Source organism: Camponotus vicinus, unplaced genomic scaffold, assembly GCF_025532165.1.
Source record: "Camponotus vicinus isolate PSW18456_S1 unplaced genomic scaffold, iyCamVici1.0 SCAF_12, whole genome shotgun sequence".
NCBI classification, from domain to species: domain Eukaryota; kingdom Metazoa; phylum Arthropoda; class Insecta; order Hymenoptera; family Formicidae; genus Camponotus; species Camponotus vicinus.
In genome coordinates this window covers 1,621,582-1,641,869 of record NW_028141948.1, presented here as the reverse complement: position 1 = coordinate 1,641,869, position 20,288 = coordinate 1,621,582, and the positions used below count along the sequence as shown (strand labels likewise).

At 26.0% G+C, this 20,288-nt stretch overlaps 1 protein-coding gene across 9 annotated transcripts in view; it reads left to right on the top strand.

Annotated features, from left to right (window-relative positions):
- Window positions 1-7,735: 7,735 nt before the first annotated feature.
- The window catches only part of LOC145962781 (octopamine receptor beta-2R), a 58,214-nt gene continuing 45,661 nt past the window's right edge, over window positions 7,736-20,288 (top strand). For 7 of the 9 annotated variants that reach the window (XR_014435959.1, XR_014435960.1, XM_083084127.1 and 4 more), the window contains exons 1-2: window positions 7,753-7,795; window positions 8,345-8,915. The gene's annotated coding sequence lies outside the window, so the exon portion shown is untranslated. Of the gene's footprint in view, window positions 7,796-8,344; window positions 8,916-20,288 lie in introns of all 9 variants that reach the window. The other 2 variants (XM_083084131.1, XM_083084130.1) reach the window with 2 other exon arrangements.

Here is a 20,288-nt window from a genome sequence, read left to right as displayed (position 1 = left end):
CTGACCACACAGGCGAGTTCAATATGAACATATCGATTTCGCGTTTAATATATGACCGGATGTTTTGCCAAACTGTGTTTGTGAAATGCCTTGATTCGTGATTTACTACAATCGCTACAAAAATGAACACTTTCGGGTGTAATTGCTTACTATAAGCTTTTCTTATTTTTAAAGAATATTTAGTAATTCATTATATATTAAGAAATTCATTAGATGCAGTATCATATAATTAAGCATAGAATCAATAAATTGTTAAATATTGTATTATAACATATAAAGAATAAAAAATATTTAGGATAAAGAATATAGAAAATATTTAGGAAAGTAATTTAAGGTAATTTAAAGAGTCAATAAATAATATAATTCATGTAATATGTCAATTTCTAAAATCTTGAATTTGTCTATCTTTGATTCGCTTTGTACGAAATGCAATAAATCTGATTGGCAATGTACAGTACATGCAAATAGTCTCAATATTTTATCAGCTGATCTTTTAAATAATGTTTCAGACAGAATTCAGTTCCTGCAATTATGGTGATTTCTTATAGAACTGATATCTTAAAATTTGTATACCTTAAGATTTGTGAACGTCTTACATATGTATATTTTGCAAATGAGATTAATCATTTTAATGAAAACATTTATTGCTTGAAAAAAGTTTATACTAAAAAATAATACATTAAATAAGATAAATAACATATAAAGTAATAAATATAACATATAACATATAAAGTAATAAATATAAAATAAAAATATTTTATTTTCAAAAAAATTAAGTTCATAGAAGATATGTTTAATTAATCTTATATTATAACAATGGAAAAAAAATGGAATCATAAGAACAGCAATAATGACGTATCAGTGTAGATCTGTACTTTCTAAATTTAAAATATAATTTAGTTCAATATCTTTCAGCATTCAAAATAGCAGCATTCAATAATACATTGATAAGCAGCAATGTTGTTTTTAAACTTCCCGAATATAACGATTGAACGTTGTGATATTAAGCGTTAATGCAATTATATTTAGAATGAGATGCGAATGTAAATGACATTGAATGATGTAGCTTTAGAAGTAAAGTGGAACATTTTTAAAGAACATAATAATGCTTTCACTTACATACACAAAACACATATACACCTTTGACAACATATATCATTGAAAATTTAAGAATGTGAGAAATTCTAAATAGTATATAACTTCTCTTTCGGAATAGAAAAATTATTTCTTCAAAAAATAGAAGCTAAAGTATTTCAAACTTTAAGATTTACTTGAAATATCACTCTAATAAACACTTATTTAGATACTAATAAACTTTTTTATTATTATGGACAATAAAAAAAAAGAAATAAGGAAGTTAGCACCATTTTTTCTATAGAGTATATTCTATAGAGTATATTCTAACTTGGATAATATATTATACGCTTTTTGTGAGATAGAGAAAGAGAGTATGGATCGTAGACAGAGATAGAATATAATATAATATAAGGATATAGTTTCATGAACTACAAGTATCGCAAATATCGTAATTTTTTACCTCGTATAAAATCCATACATGGCACACATTTTAACTTTATCAATGTAGCGCGTTTAATGCTGCGTATATATAAAATCTTACTTTTCTGCCATCAGATTTATGTTTTACATTAAAATTTAAAGCACTGTGAAGATTTGGACATAAAAGAATATCTGATATTTACATAAATTACGATACAAAAATTTTTCATTGCAGGGAAATATATATTATAAAAACTCTTTGTAACGAACGAAACATTTCAAATTAATGCATCTAAATAAAAATAAACATTGATAGAGAATAAGGAATATGTGAGCATATATCGTACATCTTTATTTTCTCTAGTGTAATATTTTTACTTTGCGCAGACTAAAATTATGTGACCATTTAAATTATTCTTTAAATTTGTTAATAGTGTTTTTCTGGTTTATGAAAAATGATAAATTCTGATAATTACTTATTAAACTATGTAAAGTAAATTGTTTTTTATTTTGTGTATATGCATAAAATATGATACTCTCAATGATATAATAATATGAAAAGTTCATAGCGTTGTAACACAAGCTTTTCACACGAATAAAGAGAATAAAATTGCAGGAATAAATTTTGCGCAATTCTTATTTTGTCTTCATTTTATTATTAGATTTAAGAATTTTCTTATAAAATGTAATGACGAAAATCTTTTAAAATCTGTGACATTTAAAAATGGAACAAACATTTCAGTACTTTTTATTAAATCTAGTTATCTGTAAAGTGTATTTTCTGCATTATCAAAACGTGTGTATGTTTGTAAAAAAATAATTTAAAAATTGAAAACCTTATATATATGCTAAATTATACAACTTTAAAAATATTTCACTTTCTCTTAATAATATACAATTCTTTTAAATTCATATGTACAAATAACAAAGATCTGCGCTAACTAAGATTGAAATATTTTAAACTAATATAAATATAAGAATATGATCGCAATAAAAATGGATTTATATAATTTTTGTGGTACGAAAATATATTTTTTGTAAAATAATTGTGTCATTATATATACTTTATTTATCCTAGCTCTTCTTAAAATATATTATCTTATTAATAAATTGCTTTAAGAATTATCATTTTTTCGATAGAAATGCATAAAATTGCAATATTATGAGAACAATTTTATTATATAAATATCATATGATTAGTATTATGTTGTCGGTATTAAACTCTTTTTCCTCGACCATGGCCCCATTTATATTTCATCAAGACATAATGGCGGACGACATTGCGACCTCATTGGAAAATGACTCAACTTTTCCAGATCGAAACGTTACAATGTATATTTTTACTACAATGTAATGTGTGTGCTCCTTTAAAACTGCAGAAAGCAGAGAGTTACATATTCGCAGAATTTCTATCGTATATCAGAATAGCTTCTATCTATGAAATATGTATCAAAAATAGTATAGATAAGCACATTGCATTCATATTATATTAAATGTACCAATTCATAAAGAGTTTTTCAAGACAATTTTAAAAGGACTTTTAATATAACAAATGACTCAAAAATTCTGAAATATACGCAAATTTTCTCCAAAATGAATTACCTGGTCTTCTCCCAGATGTTTCTCTCCGAGTAAAAACAGGATGTATTTTTTAATATGATGGGGTTCCTGTGTATTTCTGTCAGGTACGCGAATTTTTAAACACGTATTATCCAGACAGACGAATGAATCGAAGTAGCCCAAATCATTTAGCAATCATCAGATCTTAACGTGCTCGATTAATTCATGTAGAATATATTAAAGATTTAGTCGACCACGATAATTTATGCAAATATTTATTTAAAATTCTAAATAATGATAACATAGGTATCGCACCTGCAGTAATTAATTTTAAAAAACGTTTTTTCTTTTTGTATGAAAAAAAAATTGAAATATGATATTGATCAATCAAGCTTTGGCACTAAAATTTTAAAATATTCAAAAAGAGTTAATCACTTTAATCTGTGGCTCATATCTGTAATATCTGCTATATCTGTAATTTATATTATAATGTTAAATATATTACAGATATATATCAGATTAAATATCAGACAATCTCTGATATTTATTAAAATACAGTTATTAATCATATTAGTTAAAACTAATCTAAATTTAAAATTCTAAATCAAACAAAATTATGTTGCATTAAAGGAATTAAGCGTAGGATGCCATAGGGAATTCTTGTAACATTTACATTATGAAAATATAGATTAATCATATATTGCATGATGTGCAATAAAGTCAATATGAAACAACACGCTGCGGATATTGGCTTTTTGTATTTACATTATATTATATGTTAATGAGATATGAAGTATAATCGAATTGTGTAAAATATATTTTGTAATATTTATTGTGCTTGATAGAATAAATATTACATAATATCTAGTTCCTAATAAAGTACAGTAGGATTGTACAAATTGCACAAAACCTTTAGTTCTATATAAATTCTATATATTACATTTGACAATAATCTATAATTAATCAGCTGGCCTATTTACTTTTAGAATAACAGATTATTATATCGTCACGATCATGTATTAAATCCGTTACAGTTCATTGCTCTTATGTGTCACATATACATTCTATTTGATAGCACAATGTATTTATTTTCAAGCGTACAATTTCACATAAACAAGGTGTGTTTTATTTGTTAATGAAAAAAGTACAAATAAATACAAATAATGCAATGAATGAAAACTAAATAAACTAAACAAGCCGGTAGTATTTTATATTTCAAGATATTTATTTACCATATATTTTTAAATTATTTACCATATATTCTTAAATTAAAAGATTAGAAATGGTATAGACTTATGCTATATTAACAAAAAATTAATTAATTAATATATTTACTAAACAATGTTTTCTAATTTTTTTCTATGGCATTTTCTATTTATACATATAGCATACAATAATTATTTTACATTGCAATAAAGTAATTAATGTAATTGATTTGAAAAGTTTATTTCTCCTTATATTATAAAGGCCATATTTAGTTTAGAAATAGACTGCATATAAAGTTTAGAAATGTAAAGAAATTTTTTAAAATAAAATTGCTTATATTATAATAAATATGTACTATATATGTTACAATATATATATATATTTCATAATAAATCGTGACCTAAAATAATAACTCAAATAAGCAGGTTAAAAATTTCGATTATCTTAAAAATTACGAAGATCGTTAAAATATGTACAATAAAAATTTTTTGAAATGTTTAATAAAATGTTTAAATGTTTAGTTTTGATTGTTTCATATTATATATGATAAAGTCATTAAAATAAATATATGTATATATGGAGCTATAATAATATTTAGATATTTAAATTTATACGTATGTCTTTTTATTATTTTGTCCGTTGATATTAACATCAAAAACAATATGAAAAAAATCCTATTCTGATTTATATATGATTTATAAAATCCTATTCTGATTTATATATGATTTATAAAATCCTATTCTGATTTATGTATTTAAATTGTGATAAATTTAACAAAAATCTTTACGATTGAGCATGTGCATTTAAATAAATATATAATGTAAACGATAAGATGAGAACGTGCACTGCATGACTGCCAATGTAGTTGATTATAAGTGGACGTTACCTATTTATTGTTTGCATTTCAATTACATTTCTCATTTCTTGGCCGAGATGTCGATATTCGGCTCACTATTGAATGTCATATGGAGCAGCTGTGGATGTTCAGAGAATCTAAAAGCGGCCGATATATTATGTCAAAACGATTTGGTACTATGACAAGTCATTGATAAAGTATCGATTAAATGCTTCCGCCATTCCTGTCAAATCTTTTTTGTAGAATAACCGATTTTAAATAGTATTTTATATAGATTACTATGTTTTAATAGATTTTTTAATTTTGATTTTGTATAATAAAATATCTTCGCGACAAAGCGTTTCAAACTTAAATTATGATAAAACTAAGTTTTAAACTTGCAAATTCATTATATTTATAATAATTATTATATTTGTAAGAAAAAGAAGGAGAGAGAAAATCTTTTGATTTGTTCTTACATAACAATTAAAACTTTTTACTTTAATTTTAATTTCATTAAAATCATTGTGATAAAAGAAAGTATTATATAATTTTGACTGTATTTCTTATCGTATTGATCATTTGCCTATATAATATACAAGGCAAAATTTTGTCAGGAGTTGATTCCGTAGCTAAATGACATCTAATATTAAGTGCACAGCTGCCGCAATCACATTTCAAGAGATATTCTTCTCACGCTGAGTGAAATAAATTGCAATTTCGATTTCCATCCAGTAGATTCCGGTATGCCCATCGGTAGTATATAACTCGTGAAAAAAGCACCTTTTTTCTATTCTTCGTATTGGATCGAACATTCTCGATATATGTATTGCTTCGTATTTGTACAAGATATTGATTGGAATTGGTCGTTGCCCTCGAGTGCTGGTCGCTTTAATCGAACAATAATTAGATATTATAAATTATATAATATATAATTATACACTATATAATTATATACTAATTATGAATATAATTAAGAATCTGCTGTCGCATCACGATATCTTATGAAAAGTAAAAGCAAATGCAATAAATATAATGTTTGCATTCACGTCATCAATTTTATAATTGTTGTAATTCTTAAATATCAAAGTTTTTTAAATAAAAAAGATTAGAAAAAAATTAAAATATAATAATTATTACATTTTGAGTAAAAATACTTGAATGAGTTAAAAAATTAAGCTTGTCAAAGTTATGGAAAGTTTTGACAAAAGACTTATTTACTTTTATAGATTGCATACACAATATGCAAAGATTATTTTACTATATCTTTTTTTTTTGATATTTACAAAGACTGTTCTATGTATTCGTCTTTTTATTTATATAATTCTTTTATATGCAACCGAAAACTTATAATTTATAAAACTTGTAATATTGATATTTTATGTTTGCAAAAATTTTAATAATTTTTTAAATATTTACTTTTACATTCTTCCTTTCTTTTTCTCTCTCTTTCTTTCTTTTTTCCCAGCTTTTATTTAAATTGAGGAAGTTAAACAATAATATATATGTTAAAAATATTAAGTATATATATTTATATTAAAATATATAAACATATATAATACATATGAAAATCATGTAGAACTGTAATGTAACATACATATACACACATGTACACGCGCGCGCGTACACACACACACACATACATCATATAATCTTGTATATATTCATAAAGATGACTTGTTTGTTCACTGAGAAAGTTAAATTAATGTTTAAGTTATAATACAACTGACATAATTTATCAAATATAAATGGTCAGATAAAATAAATTAATTTATGTACATGCATGTGCATGCATTTAATCTTAAGACCAAAGAATTAATGCTGGGCACTCAAAAGAAATACATTATCCAAATTAGAAACATAAATTAAAAAATAATAATAAAGTAATAAAATAATAAAATATAATAATATAAGCAGTCTATATATAATTGATAAACAAAATAAAGTTTTATAAAATTACAATAGTACGTTTGTAAATTCAACGTAAAAATTATTATTAGATTTGTCTAATACAATGCCTATGAAAATCAATGTTATTTCTGTTACGTCAAAAATGTCAATTTCAAAAATATGGCCTTTCTGTAATTTATGTTTCAAGTTGTATAAATACATTGGTGTCATTTTTTAAAACGTTGTAATACCAATAAAATAATTAAGCTTCTTAAACAATATAAAACGATATTAAAATTATTGCAAATTTTTATGTGTATTTTTTTTCATCTGAATGAATTAAAAAAAGTTATTAATTGCTAAAACATTTTTCTTATATATTATTTTTACAGATATGCGTCACATGTATAATCTTGTTATACATATAAAAAATACGACGCAAAAACTGCTATGCGGTAATTTCTTTCTGACAATGAAAAAGAAGCAGTTCTAGTTGATATTTCGATTCGAAACGTAACGATTGAATACGTCGTTCAAGAAGCCACCTTAAAGCTGTCATTAAAGCGTGATCCCTTTAAAGATTGCTGGCACGGATCTTTGAAAATTTCGCTAGTGGTATTGGTCGTAGCTTAAATTCTCCCTCGACGCTGTACATCTACCCCTCTATCCTCGTCCCTTGTGCTCGGCGTCCAACTCCCTCTCTCTCCCACTCACTAGCCCGAGGTATGCTCGCTCATTCAAGCTCGACCCCAGTCGCCTCGCAACGATTCAGTCGCGGTCGACCCGCCACGCTGCGAGCTTTGTCGAGTACGTGTGTGCTACGATTTCTCTCTTTTTTCTTTCTTTCTATTTCCTTCGCTCGTTTCTGCTTGTTCTCATCTTTCACCTTACATCTTTATCTCCCTTTTCTTATCATATATGTACATCATCTTCCTTTTTTTCTATCTTTTTTTCTCTTTTTCGATCTCGTTTCATTCTGATTAAGTCACTGTTCTTTAAGAAAATTATCATGGTCCCTTCTATAAAGAGAGAAGTGACGAGATTTCTTTCTCCATCTCTCTCTTTCTTTCTCTCTCTCTGTCTCATTGCTCGGCTTATTAGCCGAGGAAAACCGAACTCGTGAATCGAAATTTGTTTTCTTTATGAAAAAGGGAAGAGAGAAAAAGAGAAAGAGGATAGAGAATGATAGAAAGAGATAAACGCGAAATCGACTTGGAGGGTCGAAGCTCCAGGTTCGGAGCTTGCGCCGGTTCACTAGGAGCTCGGACTTTCACGTACGACAGCGCAGGGAATCTTTCCAATTTTCATCTCGCGAATATCTAATAAAATTGATCGATTCATATTTAATTTTGTCAGGTTGCTTTTATGCTAATAAATGTGTGAGAAAAGAAAAAGAAGCGCTGACTTTTTTGCACAAGTTCCTTCGAATTGTACAGATTTTAAGAACAGAATCAGAGGACGTTGGAAAGCTAAAATGTGTCATCGGCAATTTCTGCATCATTTAGTTTGAAACCAGTGTACGAATATACAAGTCTATTTTCAATCACGTTGAATTTCGTTTTATGTTTGATTGGAATCGAGTAAAGACTCTATGGATTTTTTGTGATTGTTAGTATTGTGGAGTAGTAAAAATTGACGTAAAAATCCGAAAATGCTCCTCGAAAGGAGTTGTACGATTGAAGAGTTGCACTGGACGGTTCGATCTTGTCGTAGAAAGTCATCGTGTGCTGTCGATATACGCGATTTGATGAGCGACGTGCCGCGATAATGCAGTGATTAATCGTGATAACGTTTACGTGCACGTGCGCAAGTGGCGACAAGTGCAAGTGCATTTTGTGAGAACGTGCTTTGTGCTTGGCAACGACAATTTTATTGAAAATTACAAGAGATCAGAAATCATACACGATTGCATGAAGGACCAATTTACGTAAGTTTTCTGCAATATTATTACATTATAATTATGCTATCCCATAATTATACAATGATATGTGATATTTTTTGGTGCATACATATTCATGATCATTTTCAGTTGAAAAAATGAAAATATCTTGAAGAATCATTCTTTTCTCATCTAGTTCATATATTTGAATATATTTTTTCATAATTTTTTCTTGTGAGATATAAGGATAAAAAATGTTCTTGTGTAAGATTGTCGTCATACATCGTTTACATTTTAACCGTTTCATCGTTTTATAATTTATAATAACATCTAAAATGGTATAAACGAATTGTTATATAAATCACGGAACTTAAATAATCGTCAAATACTACGAGTCACAAAGCTTCAATGTCAATATAATATTTTGAAGGAAATAAATACGATAAATTGATTATTAATAAAAATAGATTAATAAGACAAATATTTCACTATAAGCTTTAAAAAATTAGATATATGTTTAATTATTAATGTTAAATAGATCCAATTTATCTAAAATTGAATATTTCGAAAATTTAACTTAAAAATTTACATAACATAATTTCATGTTTGATATTTCTTATCATTTGCAAAAATTTTGTAACATTTATTTTCACGTTTATATAACATCATCAGTTTCAAAACAATTAAAAGTTTGTGGAAAAATAAATTCCCAAAGTTATATGAATTAAATGTAAATTTTATAGGAATATTATTACTTTTTAAAACAGTAAAATTTTGCAACATTTTACATTAATATATTGTTTGTTAATTATAAATTTGTTTTAAAAAAACCACATATAAGTGCGTTCAAGGTTGTTAACAAATTTCTACGTACATCTGTTGTTTCACTTGTCGTGTCGACAAACTGATTTTGTTTACTAGCTTAGCGAGGTTGCATATGCGAAGCGAGAAAATTATATTTAGCAAATGAGATCCTATCGTGTCGCACGGTATTGCTTCGCGTGACATGAGAAATAAGTATTTGCGGCTATTTGTCCGCGTGCGCTTGCGCTATATTTCGTTTGCGGCTTTCGATGCAGTATCATCGACATGCACTATGCGAATTCTCTGTCCACGTATAGCAAAGATCATTTATAAATTTAACATTTACATTGGAATTGAATCAATACACAAAATAAGTGACGAATAAAATAAAAAGTGTGAATAAAGTCAAAAATATGAGTATAATAATATATACGTATATATGTATATTCCTCCAAATCATATTGATGACTTGAAATTAATTTGGCAAGCTTTGAATTTCTTCTACAAATTCATACGTGTTAATATGCACTATATTATTCATGAACTTTATTTTTGATTTCTTAGTTATTTTTGATGGTGTTATTTGTGAAATTTGTCATTAAAATATCTATCAAGTATGTTTACAAATGCAATCTTAAAACAGCAGCACACACCTGTCGCATATTAGTATCACACAACATGTATATATGTATATTATGTTATATATTCAATCGTGTTGTCCTTTGAGAAATTTTCGGTAGAAATAATAATAAAATTTACGTTTTCGAGTTTAGTCAGACATTCATGTCGCGAGAAAATCTTAATAAACTATTTTATTTACAAATTAATCTACGTTTTGGAAAGATTTGTGTTTTGTAATATACGGTTGTATGAGTTATAAATTATGAAATATATAATATAAAAATTTTTTTATATGTATATCTTTTAATCCTTTCATTTTTATGTAAATTTATATTAAAATTATAACTCTTACATTGAAAATACAAACATACGTAATTGGAGAATTTATATTTAATGTAATTACTTATATATATTAAAAATATTTCAAATTTGCTTGTAGTTTTCAGTATCAAGTAGTTTTTGACAACGATTATATCGTTTATTTATTTTCTTAAAATTTAGTTTCTATCTCGTAAATATTTTTTAAATATTAATGCTTTGATATTGAAATAAGTATTTCTCTCTCCCTCCCTCCCTCTCTCTCTCTCTCTCTCTCCCTCTCTCTCTCGAAGTTCTTTAATGATTTGCATCATCCTATTCATTGATAATAGGTCACATGGAAAAAATCTGTGAATATTAAAAAGAGCTTTAAATTAAAAATTTATTATATATATATATATATATACACTCACCCGCAAAAAAAACGGGCCACTAAATTTTAACACAATTTTTTCACATTTTTAAATAGCGATAAATCAGCAAAAAATCATCGTATCGAGATGAAACAAAGCTCAAATTAAAGCTTGAACATTTCTCTTCAAAACCAAGGAAACCAAATTTGAATTACAAAAAATTTTTTATAAAATGGCGGACGTTTAAGATAGCCTTCGAAAAATGGGAAACAAATTTTTTTTTAACTGTTGCATTGCTCAGGAGAATCTACACGCTAATACACAAATGTATTAGTTTTGAAGCTCATTTATTTCCTAACAAATCCATATTTTGAACAATTTTCTACGACCTTTTTTAATAAAGTTATACCGTTTTGAAGAAAATGTTGCAAAATGGGACTTTTCTTGTAAAATCTGCAATTCAACAATAAATTATCGAGAAAAACTTTTTCAATAAAAGAAATTAAAGTGTCGACCCAAGATGCTTCATATGGCTGGATTTAAATCTTGTGTGAGTGCGTGCGTGTACATATGCATATGCGTGTATCCTGCTCTTGGCATTATCCAGGGTCAACGACGTGGACGTGGCAGGAATTTGATTCCATGTGTGTGTGTGTGTGTGTGTCTGTGTCTGTGTGCGTAAGTGCGTGTGTGCGTGCGTGCGTGTGTGTGTGTTTAATAATGCGTATTGCCTCCTTTCGCATTTATCAATTCTTCGATTTGTTGGAGCATACTGTTACTCAAATTTCTTCCTGTTTTAAATTGTTCGATTCCTCTTGCAAAGCGTTGCGGTGAAAAGGCCCATTTTGCAACATTTTCTTCAAAACGGTATAACTTTATTAAAAAAGGTCGTAGAAAATTGTTCAAAATATGGATTTGTTAGGAAATAAATGAGCTTCAAAACTCATACATTTGTCTATTAGCGTGTAGATTCTCCTGAGCAACGCAACAGTTGAAAAAAAAAATTTGTTTCCCATTTTTCGAAGGTTATCTTCAACGTCCACCATTTTATAAAAAATTTTTTGTAATTCAAATTTGGTTTTCTTGGTTTTTAAGAGAAATGTTCAAGCTTTAATTTGAGCTTTGTTTCATCTCGATACGGTGATTATTTGCTAATTTATCGCTATTTGAAAATGTGAAAAAATTGTGTTAAAATTTAGTGGTCCGTTTTTTTTGCGGGTGAGTGTATATATATATATATATATATATATATATATATATATATATATTTGTATTTTGTCATTAATATTATAAAAGAAATAATTACAACAATAATTACAACATTCACAATTATAATATTTTTAATGTAATATATTATTAATTATAATTATATATTATTTAGAAATTATACACCACATATTTCGATATTACATTAGTCATCGCAAAATCAATTATAAGAAAGTAGGCTAAGGTAAACGAGGGATCATAATGCCACAAAGCAGTTTCCAATAAATTACATCTTCGCGTTAGCGAAACTATGACTAGTTTATTAATTAACGTTACGAATTGTAATTGAGAGGCGCGTATTAATCTACCATTAAGAGATGAAGAAATAATCGGATTTAATTATAAAAGAAAATCCTATCTTATTTTTTATAGTAGTCTAATAAAATACAATTGTAATTTTTTAATGGATTAATTATTTCAAGATAAATTCTTAAAAATAGAAAATCGTTAAATAATTATCTAAGTAATTATATATATTCATCATTGGTGATAATTAAAAGACAATATTTGAGACAATAGTTTAGAAGAGCAAAATTTTCTGAAATTTTATAGTGAGCTTTTTTTTATAAAGATCCTTAATTACTACTTTTTAGAAAGATTAACTCAATATCTACACACACACAGAGAAAAAAATTGCTCGATGTTTGCAATCAATTTTCGTAATTATTAAGCAATTTTAGTCTTTAATTTAACAAATATTTATTTTTGTAAATTTACATCATCAATTCTGACAACTATTATATGTACTAATTTACAGAATATATGTATAGTTTTAGTTTACGTTGATAAAAAAATGTAAATTTTGACATTTTTTTTCTCGGAAAGTGAAGTTATTAAAAGATAAAATCTTTAGTAATAATCCAGCAATTGGAACAGTATTCAAATACTTCAACAAATTTCACAAGCAATATCGCACAGCAGTGTTGAATAATTTCTTTGTTAATATTATGAATGTATTTTGAAATTGATTAATTATGTACCGATTTTATAATATTTGTTATGGTTATACATTAATATATTTATTTTGCAAGCTATATTTACGTTTTTACGGATTTATGTAATGTTTCTTGAAGATACATAGGTATGCGTAAATAGTGAATAAATATAAATAAAAATAAATAAAATCAATCGGACATTAATTGTACCGATATTCGTTATATCGAAGAGTTCATTAATAAGTATTATGATTGAACATCAATAGTCAGTTCGAATTCGGTTCGCCAGTTCGCAGAGGAGTATTAATTAAACGATCATCTGCACTACAAGCTTTTAACAATGCTTGAAATAACAATAATATAGGACATTTGCGATAAACTTAAACGAATGGTAAATCTCATTAAATTGAACAACTTTTATTAAGTAATTGATGTTCTAGCGCCTGTTAAAGACATTAGATATAAGTTTTAGCTTTATTTTGACTTATTGAATTAAACGCTGTTTAATTCAATAAATTAAATTATAAAAGTCATATGTTTTTAAATGTTGTGAATTTTCTTCGTTTTATAACAAATGTGTAAAAATGAAGGCTTCCAACTTTAAGCATATTTTAACTTCAAGACTAAAACAATACAATAGGATTTCTGTTATGTGTGTGTTCCAAGATTTCTTTTTTATATATTTCATTTCCAATGTTTTATATGCTCTAATTCCTAAATCCTAAATTTAATTATTCGATCATTCTTTTATTCAGATTTCTAATAGAACATTTTTATTTCTCTTTCGAAACAGAAAAATATTTTACTCAATATTTACATTCTTTCATAATTATCAAAATTAATCTTGATGTTTAATTCAATATAGAAATGATAGCGCGAATCCGTTTCTGCGTTATAATGGCATTAAAATATATTTAATCAATATCATATTAAATATCATATTAAAATTTATACAAAATATATTTTTAAAATATATATATCGTCAACAATGATACTTTCTCTGTACATGAATTAATATAATTTTTAATGCAACACTTTGTATATCATTTGTGATTTTTCAGCGTTACATTTTTTATTGAATTTTATAACGCGTGTGACGACTCTTTGCACTTGTATATTTGCTCTCAGCTGCCTGGATTTCCACTATATTTAAATTATATTACGAGTGCAAAGTTAATTATATAACTACCATCATAATCATAAATTTTTTATTTTTCTTTTCGTGCAATGTTTAGAAATTAAAAAAACATTAAATTTTTCTATTTTGCTGCTTATTGTAAAACTAATAATGCAAACCTGAAGGATTTTCGCGCTGCGGACATTGTGATGTATAGATTAAAGCATTAGTAGGCATTATTTTAGTTTAGTGGACATTACAAGAAAAGAATGATTATTGTTAAGCATTGGACATTATTAGTGGTATTAAAGTATTACACGGACATTTTACTGGGCATTATATTAAATATTTTATAGTAATGTTAGTAACTAGATTGATTGAGTACTATTATATGACATTATACGATATTAGTGAGCATTAAGAGAACGATCTTTTTTCGAGATGTAAAATTGTAGACATTTTTGCTATTTTTTTCATAGTAAACATTACGAAGCATTATCTTAAAAATAGTATAATTGAGCATTATTAGTGCACACAATTTTTAACAATTTACTTTTCGTATGAAAAATTCGAAAATTCCTGTTTTTTTCTCTTTCTCTTTGTTTCATTGGATTCTTCACCAATGACATTGTTTCATTAATAATAAATTAATATTTAATATATTTATAATGCGTGTATATGTAGAAATTTCTGAATTTATGTATTACATGTTATTTATGTATACATGTATGTCGAAGTTTATAGGGAATTTAATTATTGAGTACTATGAGGTACAAAGCTCCATGATATTGCATTTAAGAGAAATGCTTTAGTGGAAAGCGCGGCTATTAGAAAGTCAAGTACGACGAGAGATGCGTGCAGGTTCCATTTCAACATCGTTCATGTATATTATTTTGCAATCGTATTATATATATGTCGACAGTAATAACAATATTTGTCTTTTTTTATATGATTAAACTATATATATTAAAGCTCACTTTCTGTATGATTCTTTTATTTGTTATACAAATACTATATGCTATACACTTGAAATAATTTTAATAAGTATATAAAATTTTGGGAAAAGAAAAAACAGAAAAAATAATGAAAGATAATGAAAGAGAGAGAAAGAGAGAGAGAGAGAGAGAGTGTGTGCATTTTTTTTCTAAATTGTAGATTGTATAAAATATGTTTCATATTAACTATAATAAAATATGTTTTGTATATTAAGTATGATTTAATAAACCATAAATTACTTAAAGTCAATTTTAAATTTATATATTTGTTTATGTATTTAGTGCGTCTTTTTAAGAAAGGCTTTTTTACAGGAATTTTTTATTACTTTTATAGAGAGAATAGATATTTTATAATTATAATATGTGTAAATAGCTTTTTATACTATTTATAGAATTTGCAATAAAATTCACGATAGGAAATACATAAAACAACACATGAAGTGGAAATTCATAATTTGAATAAATCTCAGAAATCTTATAATTTACTTAAATTTGCAACGATTTTTAAATAGACGAATTAATTTTCACAATCAAAAAACAATATTTAGGCAAAATATTTCTTAATAAGTTACGCGAAATGGGTCTAATGTTATTTTTTGTTATAATCAAAAAACAACGATATAGATTAAGTCTTTTATAATCGAACCACAACTTGTTTAAATTACGACTTTTCTCATTTTCGCTAGCATGAGGGTCGACAGACATTGTGATCAACCTTATCGGCTGTGCCAGAGGCGATAACAAAGAGCAAGAGCATTACAATGATCCATTGTTTATGAAACCTCTCTAACAAAACTTGTTCGTTATCGGTTTTCTATCCAATAAAGAGATGCGATTTTATTCCTATGGCGTGCTATTTCAATCGAAAAAATGACTAACTCTCATAATTAGAGAGAGAGAGAGAGAGAGAGAGAGAGAGAGAGAGAGAGAGAGAGAGAGAGAAATTTTATTAGAATCTCTTATAAGAATTAATAGGCATTATTAGAAACAACTATTCAATAAGGAAATTTTCAAAATAATGGAACAATCATTTTTGAATGATTAAACACTAATAATACTACATTTAAATACTACTAGTATTTCGCATAAATAATCTCGAAATTATTTAAATGAAGACATAAAATATATATAAATATATTCTAGATTAAATATTTATTGACAATGAGTCATAATTTATGAATATATACATATATATATATATATATATATATATATATATATATATATATATATATAAATGTTTTCGATCGAAGATGTCTAATAATTATTTTACAAAATATCTAATGATTACTTTACGGCATTAATGAATCCTATGTTTGAGAAATAGTAAATTTACTCATTTTATTTATTATAATATTAATTATTTTATTATACTAATTAATTTCATTTTTTTACATACAATTTATACACAAGTAAAAATATTTTACGCAAATATATAAATATTTATCATTGAAGATATGTTATACGAGTTCTTTTTTTTATATAACAAAAGATATCAGCATATCAGCACTATATATTTTTAAAGAATTCATGGAAATGCAGAATATCTACAATTCAGGCAGGAAATAAATAAGGCAAGATCATTGTTCAAAAATAAATAAGGCAAATTTCAAATGTGTATTTTATGCTCCTGCATTTTGTGTAAATGCTTTCTGCACATATATATATATATATATATATATATATATATATATATGATACATGACGTTACTAAGCTCGCATTATGCAAATGTTGAACTTACCTTATGTTTGCTATAATAGAAGTTATGTTGTAATTGTCAATATTTGTATTTTAAGGCACCATAATGCATTTTTAATGCGTTTGCACTACATAAAAATAATGCAAATTGTTGGACAGGATTAAATATTATAATTGCGAAAATAAATAATTAATTGTTTATTATACATATGTTCTTTAAAATATAAAATTAAAATATAAAATTTATATGATTATTATTGGTGATAAGTTTTGTACTTTAATTTATCACAAAATTAAAAGTGTGAAGAAAATATATATAATAATGAATATCACAGAAATTGTAAAAAATAATATTATATAAATTTTATAAACAAATATTTTAAAAAATAATAAAATACAAGAGATTTAATGTATAGAAAAGAAATTCGAAGACTTCCGTTGTTTCTCTCTTCATTTAATACAAATTTAACAATTATATTATTTTTTTAAACATTAAGATAACAATATCCATCAACATTCTTAAAAAGCATTAAGGAAGAACACATATATATACGCTCACAATATCTCTTCGCTTGGTGATACTATATATAAAGAAAAACATGTAATGTCCATACTGCACAGGAACGTCTTTATTCTCTAGAAATACCTGCGGATCAAGTATGTCGTATGTTACGCGATTCCTTTCGTCTCTCTTTCCTCATGCAAGAATACCGTAACTTGGCGCGCAGCAAGTGGAAAATTTATTCGTACGTCGACTCCTCTCGTTCCATCCTCTTTCAGCAATATATCTCTCGTCGTTGATATTTCACGTTGGGCTCTAGAGGACAGAGTGGCCCTCTTGTGGCTCGTCATTTTCTGTGGCATGAAATTCAATTTCATCCGATTCTACGAGACTTCTGATGGCGTTATTACGCCTGCCTTCGTGTTGCGGATCAGTCAAGGATTACAGACGGCGAACCTTGGCAACCTTGGGGGTTAAGAACGCAATATAGGGCATCTTCGAATATGACAGCAAGAGGGTATTGTTTAGCAATTATTGGAACAGTTTCTTTTTTATCAAAATTGAAAGTATAATTTAATCACGATAATATTTAATATTGAAAATTAAATTAAATTTCAAAATAATAACAATATAAAGCGATACAGCAAAGATATTTGATAATAAAAATGTAAAATTAAAAAAACAGACAAAAAGTGAAAGAATCGTTTCCAAAGTAGATATCAAATATCATTTTACTGTTAATTTCTTGAGACATTTGTGTATTATTACACTCTTTCTAATGAAGATTTGTATTGGAGAGAGATATCTCGCAAAATTACTTATTCAGATCTCTTCACTTATTCTTAAAGTGAAAAAAGAAACTTTATTTTTTCATATTTATTTTTTATATTTAAAAAAACTTGGAACATTTTGTGTATCATTACACTCTTTCTAATGAAGATTTATATTAGATATCTCGTAAAATTACTTATTCAAATTTCTTCACTTATTCTTAAAGTAAAAAAAGAAGAAACTTTATTTGTTCATATTTATTTTTTATATTTAAAAAAAACTTGACAAATTCATAAAATAAATTAATTTGAAATAATAATTTGCGTTCGAAAAATTATGTAATGATGACTTACGTGCAGTTTATGGCGATTACCAGTTGAAAAGCTATTTCTCTGAAATTCTTTCAGTGATAATTACGACGTGCTTGAAAAAATATGCCGCATCACACAACATATTATTCATATTTTTTTTCTTTTTAAAAGAGATGTTTTCTCTCAGTACAAATACACCGCCTCGCGGCTATGTCATTTATGAATTATATTCACTTTATACTCATGTTATATTCGAAAGAAAAATGGTTTTAATTACAATTTGTAGCTTTTTTTATATTTTTAGTAAGCTGAATTCTTTTCTTTGCTCAAGATATAAGAATTCCAGAATTGAAAAAAGAAATATTATAAAGTAATTATTCAGTAGAATTGTTTAATAAACTTCGCGTATTCGTAATATTTATATATTACATATTTTTATACATATATGTATTCGTCGCGCTTTATTTTTATTTTATCATTTTTCTCATCAAGATTTGCAATAGAGAATTTTCGTTACAAAATTTAATAAGAAAAATTTCTTATTGTTTGCATTAGATAAAAGAAAATTTATTGTTGTCAGAGAGCAATGAATTTAGAATTACAGAAATTTTATGAAGTTAAAATAAACTTTTAATTATGCAGCTATATATGTATTTAAACTTTGTTGTTGATTACATCACCGCATTTACTGGATGTGTTGTATACACAACAATTGAGTATTGTTTTATGAACTTTTTGATTAAATAATTATTAATATATAAATAATAGCTTAATTAAAACTTTTTGATTATTTGAGTTTTACGTAATTGTTTGATAGGTCTGAACATTACTATTGATTGCGGAATGCATTTTAAATTTAAATGAGGAATTTATAATTTCTAACAATTAATTATGCTGCGATAACAAGCGATAATAAAATGATTATTTTAGTATAATGAGACAAGACATCTGTGAGATGACATAATCCGCATAAATCGCATAAGGCCGCTTTTGCATCTACGAATAATCGCATAAGTTAGCTGTAATATATATAAATGTAATACATGTAATATATGTAATATATATAAGATTTTGTGCTTGGTATGCTTTGTATGTAGTAACTTAACTAGTGGAATTATCTATTACGAAGCATATTCTACATAATAAAAAATACTTAAATGCGATGCATTTCCTTGAAAAATAATATATTTAATTGTGTCTCGATAACATTCACATATTTTGCAAATCATGTATTTTAAATTCCTTATTATTGCGTTATTTTCTTTATTGAGTGTGACATGATTCGATTGGCTGTATCGGATATTGACTTCCTAGTGGGAAGTTGCAAGTTAATTATTACGCAAAGAGTTTTTAGACTTGCAAATATTGCGTCTGAAGAATAATGATATAAGTGGCGATAATGTTACGCATTTATATAGAGTGTATGCAAGAGCATAAACAAATAATTATTTCTTTAACACTTTGTAATCTGTTTTCTTTTTCGATGAATGTTTAATTGAATGTATTAATAAATTTGTAATTTGAATTATAACTGCAAATAGAAAAATGTTTTGTAAGCTAGAAATTATGATTATATTAAGGATTTTAATAAATTTTTGATAGTGAAAATTAAATTCAAAGCTTTAAAATGTACACACAATTATATATTTGTCATAGCTTTAAAATATACACACAATGATATATTTAGATACAGGTTATTATATAGATTATATAATCGACTTGTAATAAA